The sequence below is a fragment of the Curcuma longa genome, chromosome 16 (assembly GCF_044706935.1).
Source record: "Curcuma longa cultivar G26 ecotype Majalengka, Jawa Barat chromosome 16, ITB_CL_G26_1.1, whole genome shotgun sequence".
NCBI classification, from domain to species: Eukaryota; Viridiplantae; Streptophyta; class Magnoliopsida; order Zingiberales; family Zingiberaceae; genus Curcuma; species Curcuma longa.
The window spans coordinates 11602141-11616893 of record NC_133876.1 but is presented as its reverse complement, the minus strand read 5'-3'; the positions used below and the strand labels follow the sequence as shown (position 1 = coordinate 11616893).

The 14753-nt window shown below is 37.7% G+C and overlaps 2 pseudogenes; both read left to right on the top strand.

Annotated features, from left to right (window-relative positions):
* Positions 1-4666: 4666 nt before the first annotated feature.
* Positions 4667-9905, top strand: LOC141847252 (uncharacterized; annotated as a pseudogene).
* A 909-nt stretch (positions 9906-10814) lies between these two features.
* On the top strand, positions 10815-14748 carry LOC141847253 (putative amino acid permease 7; annotated as a pseudogene).
* The last annotated feature ends 5 nt before the right edge of the window (positions 14749-14753 follow it).

Genomic DNA, 14753 nt, shown 5'->3' with positions numbered 1-14753 from the left:
GTTCACTTTCTTTGTTTCCTCCAGCAATGGAGCCTTAGAATCATATGTTGGAATATAATCAAAGTTTCACATTGAAATACATGAAAAAGATCTGGGGTTATAAGATGGAAGATATCTATATTAGTATGAGACATTTTTAGTAAAGTTCAAAAATAAAATCATAAAAGTTTGAGTCCAAAATGGATAATATCATACTGTTGTGGAGATATATATAGATTTTATCGGATTTTTCATCTTGAGCAATAGAAAATCTATGTTGCAGAGATTCTTTACTTGGCAAGAAGCAAGGAAGTTGGATAGGAGCAGACTGAGAACTCAGTCCCATTGTTTGAAACTTGATGTTGAATACACAGCTTTATGCAACAGAGTTTGGTGAGAATTTGAAATCCCTTCCTAGTGAGATTTGAGTCAATATAATGCCTATTCTTGATCATTATTTCCCATCAAAGCATTTTAAGTTGTTGTAATGTATTAAAAAATTAAAAAATTTTAAGTTTCATTTGTTCGATAATATATTAAAATATATGACAATAATATTTTCTATGTCCTATATATAGCTTATTTCTTCTCATATTTTTTTCTATGAATTTTATAGGATTTCAGTAGCTCTAGTAAACTTGTTTTTATGAATTTTATCTATCTTTTTTTTTTCTTTCAAGCATGAGAGGGATTTGAGGGATATTATTGATTTTTCTAGTTCCCCCTTAACGCATTTCAATCCATACAGATATTTGAAAAACTATAATGAATTAGAAGTGAATGACTCGCATTATCAAAGAGCTTAAATGACACACATCATCCACTTCTAAGTCTTTGTCCTTTGTAAACTCCTTCTATCGTGTAAATCTAACTGAATTATAATATCGAACCTAGTTTAACTTCCAAATATTGTCATTCTCCACTAGCAATAGTGCTACACTTCATATTGAGGGAGATTTTTAATTGCAAATGTAATTGAAAACAACTGAACATTTTCATAAAGTTAATTGTTAATAGAAAAATAAAGAACATTTAAGTTATTCATGAGTTGAAGTCAAAAATAAAAAAAGAAGAAAGCTCTAAGTTTAACCAAGTATTTCAAACCAACAAGTCCAGCCTTCGTAGCAACGATGAGGCATACAAGTGTTCACAAAAAATTCTATCCACCAAGTTGCTATTGATATCTTCAACCTATGAATAACTTAAATATTTTTTATTTTCCCTATTAATAGTTAACCTTCATGAAATTGTTCAACTGCTTCCAATTAAATTTGCAATTAAAAATTTCTCATTAAATTTGCAATTAAAAATCTCTTAATGTGATGAAATGCAATGTTGTTGATGGAGAATAACAATATTTGAAAGTTAAACTATGTTCAATATTATAATTTAGTCAAGTTTACATGAGGATAAAAAGAGTTTACAACGAGCAATGAGTTAGAAGTGGATTATGTGTGTCATTCTGAGCTCATTGATAGTGTGAGTTTAGAGTTCAAGGTTAGTATCTTTTGAGCAGTGCAAAGGGTGATTGTTCAAGAAGCTATGACTCAATATCTAAGAGGTAAAAGAGAAGTCAGAATACTTAACCTTGTTAATTTTTGTATGATGTGGTGTTGCAATTAATATTGAAATTGTAAGTCTAAAGTATAAATGCTTTCATTAATTTATTTTGGAAACATATGAGTTTGACTAATAAATATTTAAAATTATTGGTTAAAATAAAATTACTGAGATTTATATTTTAGTTGATAATATTAATTTTTAATAGTCAAATTAGATTTGCTCAGTAATTTTTAATTTTGTTATGTTTTTTATTATTTAATAGTCAAAATTAAATTCGATCGATAATTTTTAACTTTAGTCAGTAATTTTAATTTTTTGACTGATCATAATTAGATTTGACTAGTGATTTTTATTTTTTATCAGTCAAAATTAAATTTGATTTATAATTTTAATTTTTTACTATCCAAGTTAGATTGGATTGATAATTTATAATTTTTCTAATCAAACTTTATCTATACTTTTTATTTTTTATTGATTAAAGTTTTATTTACAGTTAGGTTTATCTAATAAATTAAAAATATTTATTAGTAATTGATATCTTTTTATAAAAATTTATTTAAAATTTCAAAAATATATTTAATATTTCTTTTTAAACTTTATTTTTTCCCTCCGGCCATCTTTCTTCTCTTCATCAGCATTTTATACTTTTATTATCATGCACTTAATAATTACTCTAAGTTATTATACACACCCTCTTTTTTCTTATAATCCATCTTTAATGTTGATAAAAAAAATACCAACTAAATATTTTTGGCTATATAAATTTAATTGATAATTTATTGAAGTTAATTATTATAAATGGTGGAGGATGTCAATATAAATTAGAATGTCAATATAATCATTATTTTATTTTTCCAACTAAACATAGTTAATTGATTACAATAATCGTTATAACTTCCAAAAATAATCTCATTGAATTAGAAGTGGATGACTCACATTATCAATAACACATATGGTTCATTTCTAATTCATGGTCCTCTGTAAACTACTTCCATCGTGTAAATCTAGTTGAATTATAATACATAACATAATTTAATTTCAAATATTGTCATTCTCCCCTAGTAACGCTACACTTCATCACATTGAGAGAGATTTTTAATCGCAAATTTAATTGAAAATAGCTAAACATTTCATGAAGGTTAACTGTTAGTAGGAAAATAAAAAACATTTAAGTTATTCATGAGTTGAAGCCAAAGACAAAGAGAAAGTTCTAAGTTTGGCCAAGCATTTCACATCAACAAGTCTAGTCTTCATAGTAGTGATGAGGCACACAAGTATTCACAAAAATTAAACTTCTATCCGATAAGTTGCTATTGATATCTTCAACTCGTGAATAACTTAAATGTTCTTTGTTTCTCCTACTAACAGTTAACCTACATGAAATTGTTCAACTACTTCCAATTAAATTTGCAATTAAAAATCTCTCAATGTGATGAAGTGTAGTGTTTGGTGGAAAAGATAGCAATATTTGAAAGTTAAATAATTTATATTTTAATCAATATTATATTATAACAACTATATAATCATAATTGTTATATAATTATAACAATCATTTCTTAACCACTATCATATATAAAAATTATTTTCTAATCAATATTTATTAATATTATATTATAATAATTATATCAATTATAATTATATAATTATAATAATTATGAAATCATAATTGTTATAACGAAGATCAAAATAATTATAATATTATCAAAAATAAAAATATTTTAAAAATGAAAATAAATTAAAACGGAATGGAGTATTATTCTGATAATAAAAAATAAAAAAATATTTTTAAAAAATTTATAAAAAATTTATTTTTGAATTTTATCCTATATTTATATTTTATAAAAAAATTAATTTCATAAAGAACTAATAAATGCACTAATTACTCATACCAAGGTTTCTTCTCACCAGTGCACGCAGGAGACACCCAGGGTCCCACTTCTGCACTTATTGAGCGAGAAGGTGGGCCCACTGGAGGCCCCTGTGCAGCCGCAGTTGATTAGTTGGAAATTGCTGGAATTTGTACCTAAGAAGTAAAAAAATCCAACATTTCCGAGATCAGAATCTAAACAAATATATAAATATTTAGGTGTTAGATTTACTGCGAATATAGTAGGAAATCCGAAGGGCATGGAGAAATTCAGAAAAAGTGGTGGAGGAGGGCAGATTCGGGGGCAGTCTCGGCAGATCGGGCAAGATGGGCAATGGCAGCGACTGCTGGAAAGGAGGCATCTTGTAGTTTCTCTGCAAAGGGAGGGTCAAAAAGTTGCTCCCCTCTCCAATTCTTTCACAATGATGGAAGAGAGAGAAGATAATGGCAGAGCTCGCAGAGCTGTAGGTGTGCGATAGGACAGCTCCCTGTAACCTCCTCCGTCTGCCTCTGCCTTTGCTGATGAGCGATGATGCTTCCTCTCCTTCTTCTGTGATGTTCCTGTTACAGGCCTGCTTTTGGTGGAGAACCTGATGCCTCGGCTCTGAGACTGGGCGCTGTTCCTTCTCAATCTCATCTTTTATTTCTTTCAGAGATCCACAGAGAAGAAGGAAGACGAAGAAGACGAAGAAGAAGAAGCTGCCTCTTTTGGATCTTCGAGAAGGTAAGTTTGAGGATGTGATTTTGGTAGTTCTTTTTCTTTTTGACTCTTCCTCTTCTGTTCTTGTTCTCTTTTAAAGATTTTCCCCCATCTGTAAAATTTCCTTGGTCGTGAGATTGAGCTTTCTAAGGCATATGATTTTGGCCGAGTGTTCTATACCTTTCTTCAATCTTCTGTATGCACCTCTTGTTCTTGTCATGCTTGGCCTTCTTCTTCCTACTACTCCATGAATATTACTATCTGTTGCTTCTTATCATTTCATGCATGCGATGTGCTTGCAACAATTTTCCTGAACATGCTCTTCTTCACATAAAATGATAGTGTATACATAATCTCCTTGAAAGCCAACCTTCCTAACTGATTCTCGAGGAGATTCTACATGAAATAATACTACAGAAGCACAGTCTAGTTTCTCATTGTTTATTTCTGGTTTGATTTTCTTCCGTATCATGTTTAAGGCATCTAAATCGAGTGAAGGGAGGAAAAAGTTGGGTCTTGGTTAAGGCTGGAGACTGATGCCCTTGGTACTGGAGGACAACGCCCTGTAGCAGCAAAGCTCTTGGGCTAACAGTGTTGGAAGAGTCCTTCTTCAGATGGTATCCATTGAAACCCCACCAGGTCCTTCATGTTCCTCAGATCTTGCAGCAGTGAAATCCCATGAGAAGGCTCCTGAGAAGATTGCCTTCCGAGAGGCAGAAAGACAGTCCCTGAAGAAAATCCAACCCCTAAATTTTCCATCAGGTAACTCATTTCCTATTTGGGATTGTTCTTTTGGCCACTGTTTTTCTTTTCAATATGTTTCAGTTTCCATAAATTCTCTTTTTCATGTTTGGATATATTGAAGTAGTTGTTGAGTTTCATGACATGATGGCTGATGAATCTCTGTATTTTCTTTCAGAAATTATGTTCTTGCAACAAGGCGGCGCGTGCATCGAGGATAGTTGGCCCTTTTCGCAGCAGTTCCTTCAACTTTGCATGAAGCATGGTGTCAAAGATCTACTTCCACCTTTTGAACCTCCTGATCTGGTGAGATCTCATTGCTCGAGAAAGGCAGAACAACTTGTATCCACAACAGAGGACAAACCAGCTTTACTTTATCAGAAGGAATTCATTTCAAACTCCTCTGATCTTGTTATAGAGTCTACATCTGAGTTTGGAAATCCTCCACTGAATGAAGGAACAAATTTGGATGAACTGATTCATACATACACTGAGATCACATTGTCACTCTGAACATAACCATAGTGCTGAACCTATTTGTTCAGCAGCCGATAGCACCGAAGCATTGCTGAATTTGGTTTCCATTGAGCCTAGTCAAAAGTTTGAAAAGCCGCAGAAGCCACTCGAAAAGAAGTGCAAATTGAAAGGCAAGTTGGGTGTCATCTGCGAGCTCAATAAGGAAGGTGACATACTAACTAATTCTAGTACAGTTTCAGATGCTATGGCTTCGAAGGTTTGCCCAGTTTGTAAGGCATTTTCATCTAGTTCGAACACTACTTTGAATGCTCACATAGATCGGTGTCTCTCGATGGACTCAAATATGAAGGGTATTTTGAGTGAAGTCCCAAAATTAAAGCTAAACTAAGGAAGAAGAGGTTGATGACAGAGATTTACATGACAGCTCCCCATGCCACTCTTGAAGACCTTGATAGGAGAAATGGCACAAACTGGTCTGTGGAGCTTGCTTTGCCGACGACACTGACTAGTGGGGTTGCTTAATGAGACCAAGAGGCCGAAGATGTCTGCGACTGAATGCATAGAGAATGGGAATGACATTGCTTTTTATGTGGACTCAAATGGTATGAAACTTGGGGGTTTGTCAAAGTTTAATAAACCAGCACCGAACGACCTTAATATGAGGAAGAATTCAATTTTGAAGTCAGGAAATTGTATTTTGCAAAGGAAGAAAAAGGATTTATCATCGAAACACTTGAAGGATACGAAAATGAAGACACAAAAAAGGAAGCTTTCATTCGAACTGTCTAAAAATCAGGTACTTTTGCAGTGTTCTATTTGAGAACTTGTGACTTCATTTGAGAATTTTTACTATTCACCAACACTGGAGGAATAGAGTTATGCTAATTTCATTATGCAAAATCTTGAAGTACTTTCTTATATGTCGTGCAAGACAAAGTCCCTTATGATTATTACTTGTGTGGAAGGTGGATTATCTATGAATACTAGAGCTTCTAGCCATTTGATTCAAACAAGTTTATCATCCAGCCGATGCTGGACCTACTTGGACAAAGAAAAAGGATAAATAACGAATGTAAGTTGAACGAAAACATGGAAGAAAAGGAAGTTGCACAGAACAATAATGTGAATAAGATAAACAGTTAGAGTGAGTGACTCAAAACATTTTGGACCTTGAGAGCATTTATGATATTGGAGTGAAATTTTTTGAAGCAATACAAAGTCAAAGAGGGACTCGGGTAAAAGAATGTTTAGAAAAATCACTACATATATATATCAAGGAAGTACTGCTTCAAGTTCTTCCATTGAAGAAATGAAAGGAAAATAAATGAACTAACACCCATTAATAAAGTGGTGGAAATGAGAAAAATCACACATTTGATAGCTTTAATGTCGATCGGTTTTCATATCACTGTGCTACAACTAGTACATAGAATGTATGAGATTCTCGTATAGGTACATTTGATTATTCAACGTTGAATTTATTAAAGAAATATACAATGTTATTAATTTTACATAAAATCTATAACTATGGAAGGCCTGTAAATTTGCTAACAAACAAACATGATTGTATGACTGTTTTAGCTTCAGAACTTTAATCACAGTATATATATATATATATTTTTTGTCCATTTTGAGAACTTTTCTACTATCTGTTATATTGTTTTAATAACCACAAACCACTTTATTCTATTCAAGCAACTTGCTTTTGTCCTTTATGATCTATGATTGTTACTCATTCAGTTTATTTATGGAGAAACTATTTCTTATTGTCATGCTTGTAATTATATAACATGCATTTGGTTATTTTGCTCTCAGTTTGCAGATGCACTTGATGATAACGATCAATCTGCAATCCATCAGCAAGATAATGTTCAGCCATCTGCATTGCATGCTGAGAAACAAGTTGAGAGCACTGCTCCTGCAACTTCGAAACAATGGGTGTGCTCTATAGAATCAGATATCCCAATAAATCTTCCTAAAAGCAGAAGTCACCCCACAACACTGGCAGAAATGTGGACCAATGCGATTCTTTAGGTGTCGTGAAGTCAATAAATTCCCTAGGTCATCAGAAGTATTTACTGGTTCTCCAAAAATGAAGAGAGTTGATTGCTTGTACAATGACAATCGTCTCACAAATGATATGAACGGGAAGTCTTTAGAACCTACTTTCCAGTTCTAAATGGTCTTCAAGAAGTGCTTGTTCGACTAGTGGTCTCCTCAGATTGTCAAAGCCAACTGATAATTTCCTATCTAGTGACAAAAAATTGGTGGAGATTGACATGGGCATTCGTAAAAGATCTATCAAGTGTTCAAATATGACAATGGGATCACTGAAGGATTCACCTTCATTCAAGGACCTAGCTATTTTCAGTTCAAAAAGGGAATTCCTAGTTAAGAGACCATACTTCCATTTGGAAGGAAGTAAAAGCAAGGCAAGTGAGAAGACACTTAAGACCCTTAAGTTCCGTAAACATAGATCGGCTTTAAGAACTTGCAAGAGAGTACCACCATATTTACTACCTATTGATGGAGTACATGGAACTACCAACAGCTTGATTGCAAGAAAGGATAGGGCAGTACACACTCATGAATTTGGTTCGCTGAATAATTTTACTAGTCGACTCAAAAATCATGAACCATGATAACCCATGGGTCTGAGGGACCAGGATTATCAGAGACAATTGAACAGCTAGAACACAATAATTTGACACACCCTGCAAGATCTGGATGCGACAATTCTCAAGTTGAACACTCAGACATACAAGCAGAAGACCAGAGTCATGGAGCCACAGGAGAAGCTGGTGGTGCTCATGTTACCAATGATTTTATCAACTCAGATAAACTGGAAATTAGTTTCAGCACCAAATCATGTTCTTCTCCATGTGCAGATGGCAAAGTCCAAGAAGAGAACTTTGAGCAAAGATCTGGCCAGCAAGAATTTGTTTGCAATGATGAGTACTGTGATGATGTTGAGTATAGAGATATTCAACTGGAAATCGACACAGCGGACAAGGAGGTAGAAGTCTCTTGTGCAGTCCTTCCAGAAGAATATCAGGCTGAAACCATATCTGCTCAAGATTCTATTGGTTGTCTAACTAGTCACCGGGTATGGAGCTTAAAGTGCCTATTTCTACAGAAAATCACCATAGGCAGTATGCCCCGGGACACTGGACAATCTGGATCACCAATTTCTACAGGTTCTTCTGTTTCCTTACCACCTTCAGGAGGCTCCAGATTGAAAGATCCAGAACCTGAAAAATCAATGAGTGGTATTCCTGTTCAAGATAATTTGAGTTTTGTGTCTCAGGCTGCTGAATTCACTGAGATTACTGAAGAAAGAAACTCTACTAGTAGAGAACACAAGAAGGATGATCTGCTAGAAAAAGTGCCCGAGGAATGCTTGAATAAGAAGTCATTCTGCTGTTCATGCAGGAAGAGCATTTTAAAAGATTCACAGTTACCAAGCCTTAGTGAAACTTCCAGGTCAACTGAGGAAAATCGAATCTCGAACTTGTCTATTGGGCCAAGAATATCTTCCAGGAGTAATTGTATATCCAATTCAACTCAGCAGTCCAATTACAACAATTCAATTGATTTTTGTGGAAGTTATGGACCATACACTGATTTAGATTCTTCATCACTTCAGTCACTGAACCAATCCAGTTCAAACCCTGTACTGCGGTTGATGGGTAAGAACCTAATGGTTGTAAACAATGAGCAGCTTTTGCATCCTCAAACTATTGCTTCAAACCATACACCTTATGTGAATTCTGTTTCCACTGAATTTGCTTCCATCAACAACCTCATGAAACACGATAGTTCATATCACTGTCATCAACCTCTGGTTAGCTCTCCAGCCATTCACCATGCTTCATTAACTGATGACCATGCAATGCCTCAAAAGCTACCTACCCTTGCAATGGGCAATACTTCCAGGGTACCTCCTCATTCTGCTTGGACAATAAAACCAGATCAACACATGCAGCAGACACCATTCAAAAGACACGGCGCTTGCACTCCTTATGCAACGAATGAGGTGATTGTCATTGATGATTGTTGTTCGCAACACGAGAACGAACTTATAGTCTCCCTAAAGAATACTGCAAATACTTCACTGCTTGGTAGATATTGGCCGAGTAATTTAGCTCCTGGGCCCTTTACTTGCTTTCCATTGGAAAGCCAGAACAGAAATGTCTCATTTGTGAATTTTCAACCAGTGAACGATGCTAGTTTTATAAATCAAAGGTTCAACACACAAAGCCAGGGTGTTCTTGTACAATGTCCAAATTTCCAGCCACCCGCAACAAGTCGGATGGGTCCATCATTCTATTATCCTCCGATTCTAAGGTAATCCAGATAGCGTAAAGACGCTTGTAGTGGAGACCTGTCATCAGAGATCGGGTAGGAGCAATGTTCATTACCAGATCACATTACTGACAGTTGACATCCAGGAATAAGATACCTGTTCGATGTGTTGGTTTTCTTGCTATATTTGAGTATCTATTGTACTAAATGGGATGTTGCCAATGAAGATCTCAATTTTCGAGTTTTGGTAAGCACAGTAAGAAGCTCTGAAGATATCCTTTCTGAGGTAAAGCTTTTTCTTTTCTCGAAAGTCGTAACGTTTAGCTTTGCTCAAGAAATATGTATATTTCCAAAATCCATGCACCCAATTACAAGTTTAAAATGACAATAATACACCAGAAACTGTCTCCTTTGCTTTGCCTACTTTCTATCACTTGTTCTTTTGTTCATTCTACATACAATGGCAAAAAGGATCTGTGTTGATGTTCAGCAGATAAAATCTAATAGAACACAGTCAAGTACAATGAAATGAGAGTTCCAATTAACATACTATTCGAAAATATGTGCAAGATAAAGATGATGAACAATGCAGCAGGACAAGTAAACTCTATCACCAGCTGGAGGAGTTCCATGTGCAACTTGCCAGTTAAAAAGCAGAGATTAGAGTAATTGGTCATAGAGCTGAAACAATTAATATTAAGGCCAAGGAGAAATTTAATTCTGATCTCGATGATAATTTCAAGTCTAGCTCAATAGTTTACAGTAAGATGATCAAAGAGCTCGTCAAGGAGCTTGCAATCATAGTAAAAGTTCGTCTCTTAAGGGTGGCTCCCCTCTGGTTTGCCAAGAACTCCTTCAATGTAAAATACATACTTTATTGAGCTCAAGTAGTTTGAGTCACTCTTGTTGAAAATGCATTTCTCCATTTGGATGGTAAGAACATTGTCTCATTGGCAACTTGATACGGTAGAATCGTCAGTATGACGATGTGGATCACTTTGACAGAAATCAAATTTTAGTATAATGCAAAGGTCATCATGTTGCAAATAATTAAACTAATGTGAATTTCTTTGTTAGGTAAGGACATATTAGACTTTTGAATTAAACTTCAAATCAAACTTGCACGCAATATAATCCTCAACTAATCAATTAAGAGCAATTGTCTCCCTCTGTGGACCAAAACAAGCATTTGAATTTCTTAAAATTTAAGAAAGACATCTTTCATTTGTGGGATCGCAAGATGAGGAGAGCTTCAGGAAGTGATAGCTTTCATGATTCATGAATCTTTTTTATCAGGTATGCAACACTTCTTTCCTTAAAGTTAAGAGGATTTTGCTTTTCTTTATTTCTGAAACTGCAAGAAAGATGGGCTGTGCTTCTTCCCAGAGACTGGAGACCACCTGTTAGCTCTCCTCTCTGCTGAAAATCTGATCAAACCAAGAGCTTGACTATATATTCCAGTTGAAATCAATACAACTGGCTTACCGATGCAAAATCATTAATACTTGGGAGTTGTTGGCGGGCTTGGAAGAGGAAGAGAAGAAGCAAAACACTGGCTCAAAGAGAAAAGCCATGGGAAAGGAGCTTTCAATAATTGAGGCTCCTTATTTTGAGTTCGCCAAGGCTGGAAATCAGAAGGAATAGTTGCAACGAGACGATGGCGTTGTGTTTGATCTTGAAATGGTTGTGCAATTTGAGAATGCTATGAATAAACTTACGACCAAGGAAACCTGCCCTTAAGAACTTTGATCACCTTTTGCAGTCTAGTTGAAAGAACTTTTGACATGCTTGAATTCTTTTCCTTCACAGTTCACGTCATCGGTCCGTCGTTTGTCTTGTAAGAGTAAGTATTCACAAAAGCACTTCGATGGCTGAAGACGAAAACAGTATGACTCGAAAATGACTGCGCCGGTAGAGCTCTGTGCGCAACCACCATTCAATGTTCTATAACGTGAAGTAGAAGGTTAGTAGAACATCTATCGTTTTCCACATCAGAATATAATACAAGTTCCCTCATCCAACAAGGAAAACAAAGTGAAAAAAGAAGAAGACGACCACGAAAGGGCCTTCTTACGGCATCTAATTCAGCTTCTTCGCGGCACAATCCATGGCGGGAGAAGAAGACGACGACTCCCCTCTGCTCCTGAAGCATCAGAAGGAACCAGGGCAGGAGGAGGACGGGAAGAGGACAGGTGAGCTTTCTTTGCCCCGATTTCTGACGTTCAGATCCTTGAGTTTGAGTTTCATGGCGATGTCAATTCGAGTTGATTTGTTGGTGAAGGAACTCTTTGGACGGCCATTGCTCACATAATAACAGCAGTGATCGGAGCAGGAGTTCTGTCTCTGGCATGGAGCATCGCTCAGCTGGGTTGGGTTGCAGGTCCCGTCGCCATGCTGCTGTTCGCGGCCGTCACTCTCCTCCAGTCCTCGCTGCTCGCCGACTGCTACAGATCGCCGGATCCTGAGCACGGAGAATTCAGGAACCGTCACTACATGGACGCTGTCCGGCACTTCTTGGGTAACCATTAATCCATCCTCTGTTTTCTCCTCTGTTCTTCCTACATCATCTTTCTGACCTTGAGCATAAAAACCTTTATTTAACCCAAAAACTCACTTTCATCGACAAAATTCCTACTGTTCATCCGTTTACTCAATCAAAAAACAGCGAAATCTTAATTGATGAGCTAGAAAATCCATGGCAGGTGAGAGAAGTTATTGGGTCTGCGGGTCCATTCAGCAACTGTGCTTGTTTGGTGCAGGATTAGCCTACACCATCACTTCTGCTACAAGCATGAGGTAATGAAAGTTTCAATTTTTTGTTTTCTTACCTGAAGAAATCTCATTAATAATTATTCTGATCAAATATCGCGGATGATCAAGTCACTAGTCAATGAATTATCTGACGCGGATGATCTTCGGGTTGAGCCAAAAAGCGGGACCTGGTCCGAACCTGAGGCACACTTAGAAGAAGAGGTTAGACTAGCGTCAGTGAGTCCTGACATATCACTCCAATGTTCAAGTTAGGATGATGTAAAACGAGAGAGAAAAGTAGTAGGAACAGAGTTTCAGGGATCGAACCTCGAACACGGTGGTAAGCTGGTCCTTTTATAATCTGCACTAGGCTCCCCCATGTTTAGCAGGGTGATGTCTTCCTAGCTACCTGCAGCCGCTTGCCAAAAAAGGAAATTCCTTCTACCCCTCCTTCCATCTTGGAAGTATGTATAGGAAAAGGGAATATCGGAGGGAACCAAGTCTGACAACTTTTTATTCCTCTTGGCTTCATGCATAGAGAAGGGGGTATTGGAGAGGACCGCGTCTGACAATCCGGTACACCCTCTGTCCCGATGCGCAGAAGGAGAGGTATCGGAGGGGATCGAATATGTGACCCCTGCAAAAACATTCTCCTCTGGGCGGTTGTGTGTCCTGTTGACACTCAGGGGGCCTGAGGTGAGGACCTAAGATGAGGCAGGGCGAGGTGGAGTGACTGATGCTTAAGATGGTTAAGAGACTAGAGGTTGGTCGAGACGAGGTTGGCCGAGATAGGTTAGTTGGCGAGATGAGGTTGGGCTAAGATGGGGCCGTTGAGGGGGCCAGGGCCGGACCTAAGTGAGGCCCGCTGAGGGGGCCAGAGCCGGACCTAAGCGCCTCCCTTGATATGGCTTGAGCCTGGGTTGCTGGTCGATTAAGTTCGGTGTAGTCGGGTTCATGTTGACTTGTTTGGACACTTCAGCCTGGACTTTGATCGTCAGCGGACTCTTGACTCTCGTTTAAGAAAAAACCACGTCATCTTTATCATCCGTATCAATAATAAAGAATTGTTATCTAAAATCTTAATCCCAAGGTTATTAGATTTTAGATTTTAGATTTTGATGTGTGGGCAGGGCCATCCAGAAATCAGACTGCTATCACAGAGAAGGACACAGTGCTCCATGCTCATACGGAGACAGCTCCTACATCCTTCTGTTTGGTGTTGTTCAGATAGTTTTCTCCCAGATTCCAGACTTCCATGAAATGGCATGGCTCTCTGCTCTCGCTGCGATCATGTCCTTCTCCTACTCCACCATCGGACTCGGCCTTGGCCTTGCCAAAGTGATCGGTACTGTTTCGTTCATGCACCATGAAACCATAATCAAGCAAAGTAGCATCATTCATGGTGCGTTAATTTTGTCTTCAGGAAATGGAACCATAAAAGGAGGAATCAGCGGCGTCCGCCATGGCATCCACTTCCCAGAAAGGTTTGGCGCATTTCGCAAGCATTTGGAGACATAGCGTACGCGTATCCATACTCGATTCATTCTCCTTGACATCGAGGTGAGCGACCCTATTCCTAGCTAGCTACTCTGTTTGTGCAATTCCCTATTTTGAATTGAAAATTAAAGATCCTCGATCTCCGAAGGACACACTGAAATCGCCGCCTCCAGAGAATCAGACAATGAAGAGAGCAAACGCCTTCTCCATCGTCGTCACCACGTTCTTCTACCTTGCTGTGGGTGCTTCGGCTACGCTGCCTTCGGCGACGAAGCTCCAGGGAACCTCTTGACAGGGTTTGGCCTTCATCAACCATATTGGCTCATCGACTTCGCCAACGCATGCATTGTGCTTCACTTAGTGGGATTAGGCTAGAAACCATCGATTGTTGAAGTTTCTGAATAGTTAGGTTTACAGCCAGCCAGTGTTCTCCTTGGCTGACAAATGGGCTGCGGCGAAGTTCCCCGACAGTGGATTCGTGAACAAGTTCTACGAGCTTCGACTGCCATTGTTGCCGCCTTTCAGATTGAGTCTGTTCAGGCTGTGTTTCAGGACGGCGTATGTTGCAGCCGCCACAGGGTTGGCCATGCTCTTCCCTTACTTCAACCAGGTGCTGGGAGTGCTTGGGGGCCTCCTTCTTCTGGCCCATAGCCATTTACTTCCCTGTGGAGATGTTCGTCGTGCAGAAGAAGATAACGAGTTGGAGCAGAGAGTGGGTGTTGCTTCAAAGTTTCAGTGTTGTGTGCTTGCTACTGAGCATATTTGCCTTCGTAGGATCATTGGAGGGACTCATAAGCGAAAAGCTAAACCTAATTAAGTAGCAAATACTCATTAATCCATAGCAAGAACAATAGCAAGATTCAAAGTTCCATT